The following is a 9,336-nucleotide window of genomic DNA, read 5'->3' on the forward strand; positions in this document are numbered from 1 at the left end:
GATGAAAATTAGTGATGGAATTTTTTTGTCGCTAATTTTCATCACAATTTTGTCACTAACCCGTCGAGAAAATATAATATAAATATACAATATTTTTTAAACTTATTATTAAAATAAAAATATAATATGTCATAATTTTTAAATAATATATTATATAAAAATTAAAAAATACAAATATTAGAAAAGAAAATTAAAATTAAAATATATAATATTTAAATATTTGAATAAAAATATAAATTATTAGAATTTTTTACTAAAATATAAAAATTTAATTCAAATAAATAATAATATATTAAATTATATAATATATTAAATTATGTATACAATATTTATTATATATATTTGTATTTGTTATTAGAAATATTATATATATATATTTATTTTTGCATAAAGATTTCACAAGTGCTTTTCAGCTTAATTGGCAAAGGTTTCAGCACGCGTACAGGAGGTCTCAGACTCAAACCAACACTTGGTGATGATGTGGACAAGGCAATGACGTGGCGGTTCATAATGATGGACATGTGACAATGACGTCGCCACTGGGATGACGTGGCTGCATGGGAGAGAGGAGGAGTTGAGGTGGCAGCCAATGATAACATGGTGGATCACAATGATGGACACGTGGTGATGATGTGGATGAAAAGATGATGTGGTAACATGGGAGACAGAGAAGTTAGTGAGGTGGCAGCATTTAGAATTTGGCGGATCATAGTGATGGATGTGTGGCGATGATGTGGATGAGGAGATAACATGACGGCATAGGAGAGAGAAGAGAATGTGAGGTGGCAGCCAACGATAAGGTGGTAGTCACAGATATGACAAGTGGCAGCAATCAATGGTTGTCATATGGTATTTTGAATTTACAAAATCAAAAAATTTAGTGATGGATTAGTAATGAAAATTTCTGTCACCGTCACAAATTCTGTCACTATTTTGTGACAAAATTTTTGTGAGATATTGATTACTAATTAGCAATAGATTAGTGATGAAAAATTTCCATCACTAATCCTTTAGTAATCCGTTGCTAATTTTGAATTTCGTTGCTAATTATTTAGTGGCGGTGGAATTTTTAATGAAAAAAATTTCTGTCGCTAACTAAATTCTGTCCCTAATGCATTCTAATTTTGATTAGATACAAAAATTTCGGCACTAAATTATATCACTAATTCGATGTTTTTTGTAGTGTTTGAATTTTTGTTAGTGTAAGCTGTATATCGCGTATGCAACAACAAATGTCAAAACACTTATGTTTGTGTGTGTGGGTACATGCCTTGGAGTATAAATGACAAGTATTTGTAAATGTGAATGCCCAACTACATGAGGAAGCTATATATTTGCCACTAATAAAAGGACACATGAGAGTTTAATATGCAAATTATACTTCTGTCTCAAAATGTAAGCCTGAGTCTCTGAGAAAGGGTAAAAAAGCTGGCCATAGATTACTCCTTCCTCTCCCAGCACTTACTCCACTTTTCTCCCGCCGTCTCCAAGTTAAGCATCAGTGCATGTGCGCCTGCACTCCACCTCAGTCTTCTTACCCGCCGTCATCTCCACCTGCGGGTTCATTCTGCCTGTTCCTTCATGCCTCCGCCTCTGCCTTCTCACCTGCCATGTTTGATCTTCCAAAGCTTCACCTTTCCCCATATCCAGAAATAATTCATGTGCGGCTTCTATCTCCACCATGTTTTTGTAAGATCAAAGCTTCACCTTTTCCCAAAATCTGGGAAGATTCATGTGTGCTTTGAGATTGAAAGTTCTTGAAATCTCAGCCGTCTCAACTACTATGTTTGATCTTCCAAAGCTTCACCTTTCCCCAAATCCAGAAATAATTCATGTGCGGCTTCTATCTCTACCATGTTTTTGCGAGATTAAAGCTTCACCTTTTCCCCAAATCCGGTAAGATTCATACATGCTTTGAGATTGAAAGTTCCTGAAATTTTCATTATTGTTGGCAAAACATTGTAGTTAAAAAATTAAATCTATTATCCAGAAACTATAATCCCCAAATCACGGCTATGTCTTTTGGCTCTTGATTCCAATGCCCAACGATCAATGCATTCCATATGGTTTTTGGGATTAGCATTTGGTCCACTTGAACATTTTTCTTCTCATGTGATGTGCGGTCATCTTTGGAATGTTTAGGGGGGGGGGGAATTATGACTTAAACTATTGATGATTGATCACGATTTTGATTTTCAATCTTTCAAAACAAAATTATGAGTTAAACAATTGATGATTGATTTCAATTTTGATTTTGAATCTTTTTATTTTTCATCCTATCAGCTTAATTTGATCTTTTTGATTTTGATCTTTTATGGATTTTGGTTTGTATTTCAGATTCAGATTTTTGTTCACACCATTATTGTTAATAATCAATCACTAATATATTGTCGTAGCTATTCAAGCTCATCCATTCTTAATCAATCAGATGCATGACTCTTAAACTTTGCTATTCAACCTCACTCGTTTATAATTTAACTTTCGGTTTAATGACTCTTAAAATTTAGGCCCTTCTCAGTTGTAACAGCTGGGTAGAATAATTGTAGCTTCCTCCTTGAATACACAAGATGGACGTACAAAATAATTTAATTCAATTCAATTATTATGTTATGTAATTATATTAATAATTAATTAATAATTAATAATTGATAATTAATTTACAATTGTTTTCTATTTAGTGCTAATTGACATTCATCTCACCCTGTTTAAATATCACAAGATGACTTGACAGTGCAGTTTTGTTAACTTCACATTCAGCATCAGGTAATAATCTCATTTTCCCAAGCTCCACTTCAATTTTAGATTTGTTACATTTTACCAATAGTGATTAAAACAACTGTTGTGCTTTCCTTCTTCAATGGGTGACGAGAAGATCATCATCATAATATGGCTAGCATTATGTAGGACCACATCAAACATATCGATGACAGTAAAAATACATGGGCTATTGTTGCTCGTGTTCTTAGAAATTAGATTGCCTACAAGAAGACTCCACCATACGCTTCCTAGAGGATTAACCTGCTTCTTGTGGATGAGCAGATGAGCTAGAAATTGGCATTGCTTAATTATCTAAGATTTACTACTATTAATTGACCCTGTAGAATTTGTACAGGGTTATAGGATAGAAGGTTTTATAACACAGAGGACTATTTGAGCGTTGCAAAAACAAACCCAAAGAGGGTGGAGTATACCACTTTGAAAATTTTGAGGTTGTTGACAATGGAGATCAATACAAAGTTACAGCACATTCTTGGAGGCTTAAGTTTCATACTACTACATACTATAAGGAATCAGATTTTCCAATTCCTAGCGAGGCATAGAACTTTGTCCCCATAAAAGATATTGCTGAATTTACTGCAAAAAATGAGGGGCTGATTGGTTAGTACTATAGGTTCTGTTTAAGATCCAAATGTTAGCTTTTCACTTCTATTTCAATCATGTGGTAAACAAATTGTATGCAAATGTGATGGGCTTCCTCCAAGGATTTGGCACCTTGTAAGACTACAAGAATGAGTTTGGAACTTCTAAAAGACTAAACCTCACTCTTGCTGACAAAAAGTAAGAACCACTCCGGAGATTTTTTTTTTAATTATTCCATTTTACATGTACACTTAATTTAATTTGAACATGTATATTATAGTGATAATATTTATATATTATATTTTTGTCTACTTTCTGCATCAGTTCATAGAAAGTTAGGTAATATTGTGATTTATTTGTATAAATGTCATATTTTTATGCATATTTGTTTCTAATGTTATGTAAAACTCGCTGTAAAGTCTCTATTAATGTGTTCACCTCAACAAAATTTCTATTTTTCCCCTTCAAAAACATTTTAAAAAAGTCAGATTCCTTATGTGATGTTTAATTTATAGGTGCAAGTCACATAGTATAACAGTCAAAAAGACACTAAAAAGATCATAATTTATAACTGCATACATAAAATTCTTAATCAATCTGAAAATTGGATAGATACAGATGTTAGATATAGAGCATGAGAAAAAGCCTTAATATTCTGTATATGTCATATAAGAATTTAATATATATCTATATATATTTTTAATATGTAAGATTCTGCATATATTTTGAAATAAATGCAAAATATAGTTTTATTTCCATTTGATTAAGTGTTCAAATTTACATATTTTGTATATATTCAATAAGATTTTAATATATATTCTATATATATATATATATTTTTAACATGTAAGATTTGACATATACTTAGAATTATATACAACACATACTTTTATTTGCCTTGGATGCTATTAGTATCAAGTGCCATTTGTATATATGTGAGAGCCATGTTAAAAAAACCACTAAAATTTAGCATTGAAAATTAAGTGACAGTACTTTTTCAATGGTGAAATTATATATAGAGCATAGGAAAACACCTTAACATTTTGCATATGTTCCATAAGATTTTAATTTATATCTATAAATATATTTTTAATATGTATGATTCTATATATATTTCAAATTAAATGCAAAATATAATTTATAGTCGTAACAAATCAGGAAAGAATGATTTTTATTGACTTGTTAGTAAGACTTATAAGATTCTCAGATATTATATATATTATGTGAGTGTCATTTACTGATTTTTCACGTCGTTTATGCTAAAAGCACTGGATTTTGTCTTTGCTGTGTTTTGAATTGACTGGAGAACATTAAGCCATTCATTTAAAACATTTAATGGGTCCTCTGATGTTTCAAAGACAAGAGCAATTGTCACAGTTGGAATGATAGCACAACTTCATGTAATTAATAACATAGCATCGTTTATTTTATTTTATTTTAAAGTTCTGTATCTTGCATCATTCATCTATCAAATCGGTTCTGCTCGTACTATACAAATTTAAGCGTGTTTCATATTGATCTGTGTTACAAAGCCTGAGGTGAACTTAGCCAGAGATTTGGGACAAATTGGGTGATATTAGTCATTGGATTAACTATGATACATTTGTAATTAACTCTCTAGCCACCAGGTTTTGTCATTTCTCTTCTCTTTACTTAAGTAGCCAAATAGGACTTGCAGTGAGCGCACAATAAATGTGGTGTTATTTGGTACTTGCATAGTCAACACATTTAACAACAAGGGTCATAAACTCCAACCCCCCATTGTTGTCATGGTCAGGTTTGGCAGGCGTAACAAGCCTACATGTAAAGAATTCTGTCTTTAAGACATTCTTAATTTCAATGTTCTTACCCTCTATTTATTAGTAACAATATATGTGTCATTATTAGCATATGGTCACATTACCAATGTGTTCGAAGCAACCAAGGTTTTGTTTAGTCCTAACATTCCAGAGGCTTAAATTCTACTTTAAAGGTTATATTCGATGAAAATATACTTCCCCATTATAAAATTGCTATTCATTAAATTTACTTATCCAAAAAAAAATAATCATCTATATTAATATTATTGCTAGCCTTGATGAAACATCTGGGGGAGCCAACATTTCTCTCAAGTAATAAATACTGATAATAAGCTTTTTGATAATGAGTCCCTATTAACTTTTCCAACAAGGATAAATGTGGCTAAACTGTCCAAAATTAACAAGGCTAGAACATATCTCTATTTATACAAGTGTTCTATTGAGACTTTTTAGAATTGGAATATTTTAAAACATGTTTTATAATACTAAATTTAGATTCTCATATGAAACTGCTGAGGTACATTGCCATTAAGGACCTACTTTTATTTGGGTGAAATATTAAAGGAGCCAAGTTAAACTGTTTGATCCTTAAACATAAAATTATGCATATTCAAATGTAATTTGCCCTCTATTTATTCCTTAGGCACATAATTGTCATCATGAAATATTTATTAACACCATTCTCTCCTTGATAATAGGCATATGGGGTTGTGACCAAGGTTTTTGTTCAGAAAGTGGAGATCACTTATGGCTGAACCTACAATGGATGCGTATGCGATAGTAAACCCTCACATGAAAATGACAAACTTAAATGCAAAAGTTGTAACAATGATGTTTTGGTCACTAAGCCTAAGTATGGTTCTATGTTATTTTCTATCTACACCAAACACACTTGTGCCCCATTTATTTGAAGCCCATTGATGAAAAATGAAAATTAGACTAAACCACTATATCATATCGATTCACATATTTAAGGTCCATTACAAGGTGTTTGATTTGACAGGTAAATGTTCAGTCATATTTTCCAATTGTCTTGGTTCTGATCTCATTGGTTTCTCAGCTAAGGAACTGAAGAAAAAGTTAGCAGAGGTTTGACTCCATCACACTAAATTTCCAGCTTATTGGCCATATTCTAAAATTTTCATTGTTTGTTTCAATTTTAGGAGGAAAGAAAAAGGTTCTTTTCCAGAAGAACTAAGAAATTGTGTGGGTAAAGAAACGCTTATCAAGCTCAGAATCAAAGAAAAAACATCAAGTTTTGAAAAAACAGTATGGGAGTAACCCACTACACTACTGATAAGAAGTTGCTACATGAGTTTACTTACTCTGACATTAAGGCATGAGGACAATTCTCCCTTTATATCTTGCACCTAAATGTTTCAATCTAACATGTTAAAACTACTGTGCACAATTATGTAGGGAAGCCAACTTAACATAATTAATAATGTTGCTCTTGAACAGCCCATAATTGAATCTTCTGTCTCACAGCAACCAACAACATCATTGTCAAGTGGCATAGCAAGTGAGGACAGTGATGTTCCGGTATCTCAGTTGTTTGGCTCTCCAGATTTATTGTCCAAACATTAAAAAAGAAAAAAACACACTGATTCCTTTATTGATGTTGACAAGATGAGATTGTTTGACCACTCAACTCTAAACTCCAACTATATAAAGCCACTGAAGAACATTAAAAAGGAAAAGTGAAGTTCAAGACTAATTTCTGAGCTTTCAATCAACACCATTGTCTATTGCTTATCTTATAGGATTATGACTTGTGGTTTAATAACGTGTTTTGGTGTTTTGATTATGTATTGATGGATTTATGTTTCTATGATTGATTTTCTCTTTCTAATTTAATTTAACAGTTTTAATAAGAGTTTAATTTAATTTAATAGTTAAATTTGTTTAGGAAAACTAGATTGCATTTTGGTCCCACTAATAAATTAAAATAACAAAATAAATAATAATTTAATTAAATATACAAAATTGGATACTGTTCATATCTATCTAATTTATATAATACCCAATAAATTAATTAAATTTTTACAATTTGTTACTATTACTATTACTCATTAATCATTAATTAACAAGTCAGAACATATCATTTTTTAATATATTAACAATAATTAATTAATTAATTAATTAATTAAACTATTAGACTGTTTGTAGATTGTAGATTGTAGTTTCTTATTTGCGTAATAAACTATTTTATTTGAAAAATGATATATTTCACTAATTTGATTAGAAAAAAAAATCCTATTCTTTAAGTCTTTAATATAAACGTCAATAAACTAATTTAAGTATCTCAACAATCTTAGTTAAATTATTAGTTAATATAATACGTTTTTTCCTAAAACAACCCAAGCATCTTCCTTAACTTTCTCTCTATTTTTCCTAATTGAAAAGAAAGATAAAGACTGATTTCTCAGCTCTCTCAGTGGTGACATTGCCAGCTGCAAACATTTGTGTTTCTAAAGACATTCCATTGCAAACATTAGTTACAGGGTATGATTTAATTACAAGGTATCATTTCAGTGTATACAATATGATTTAATTTAACAATTTTATTAACAGGTCAATAGTAAAATTGGCTTACAAAAATCAAATTACATCTTCCTCTATCGAATGCATTAAAATAGCAAATGAATTAAGAAATTCTAATAACAAAGATGCAAAGTATTATGATTTACATATAACTCACGTGAAAACCAAAACTTACAACATTTTCAACTATTGCACATGTTATTCCATATACTCATTAAATTTTTGGAACATTGTTTAATATCAAATTATTTATCAATTTTTTAATCTCTTTATATGTTCTACAGGATATTTGTATAAATTCATCCACTTCAAAATTAATTAATTAATTTGAAATTTATTACTATTTCAATTTAGATTATAGTTAATTAAAGTATAATATAATTTTTTATATCTAATTTCATATTTTCCAAGAATTTTTTAGTTTTCATAAATTCCTAACACTAAATTGAGCAGCGAAATTTATATATGTACCAAATAATATGAAGTTTAGATAAATTCCGAAAACAAAACAAAACTTCCTCCCAGTAAATAGACGTATATTTTACAAAAATGACAAACAAATTAAACCAACAACCAAACGTCTTGTGTTTTGATTGACAATTAACTTATTGCAATGAAGAAGATGGAATGCATTTTCCTATACATGACTGTTACCCTCTTTGAATCGAATATACTTTGTGTACGTGCACCGACAAATGAATTAAACAGTTTGGGAAATCTAGATTTAACAGTTTTAGTAAGAGTCTAATTTAATAGTTAAATTTGTTGGGGAAATCTAGATTTAACAGGTTTAGTAAGAGTCTAATTTAATAGTTAAATTTGTTGGGGGAAATCTAGATTACATTTTGCTCGGACTAATGAATTAAAATAACAAAATCAATAATAATTTAATAAAACATACAAAATTAGATATTGTTCATATCTATCTAATTTATATATCACTCAATAAATTAATTAAATTTTTACAAATCGTTACTATTACTATTACTCATTAATCATTAATTTTATAAGTTGAAATAGATCATTTTTTAATATATTAATTAATAATTAATAATAATTAGTAATTAATTAATAATGTATTTAGTGAAAAAAAACTATTATACTTTTTCTAGATAGCAGATTGTGGTTTCCTATTTGCATAATAAGCTATTTTATTTGAGCAATGCTTATATTTCACTAATCTGATTAGGAAAAAAAAATCCCATTCTTTAAATCCTTAATATAAAACTCAACTAACTAATTTGAGTATATCAATGATCTTAGTTAAATTATTAGCTCATATAATATGTTTTTTTCTCTAAAACAATCCAAGTATCTTCCTTAATTTTTTAGTAAGCATCACTTTTGATTTATCTAGTCATCCTACACATTTCCTCTATTTTTACTCCTCATTAGTTACATTTTCCCATCATCCCTTTAAACACCACCATTAATTACTATGAATAATGAGGGGTGCACCGCAATGATTCCACCGCAATGAACATTCATAAAACCATTTTGCACCTAACGAATGACGATCGTGACCTTCTTATCGCCACCAAAACCCTTTTTTTCACACTGACTCCAACAAGTAAATTATTGAGTAATAGCGTGGATCACATAGATTTTATCTCATAGCTAATAAAACTCAATG

This window comes from Neltuma alba, unplaced genomic scaffold (assembly GCF_004799145.2).
Source record: "Neltuma alba isolate B1F8T4 unplaced genomic scaffold, ASM479914v2 tig00010322_pilon, whole genome shotgun sequence".
Lineage (NCBI taxonomy): Eukaryota > Viridiplantae > Streptophyta > Magnoliopsida > Fabales > Fabaceae > Neltuma > Neltuma alba.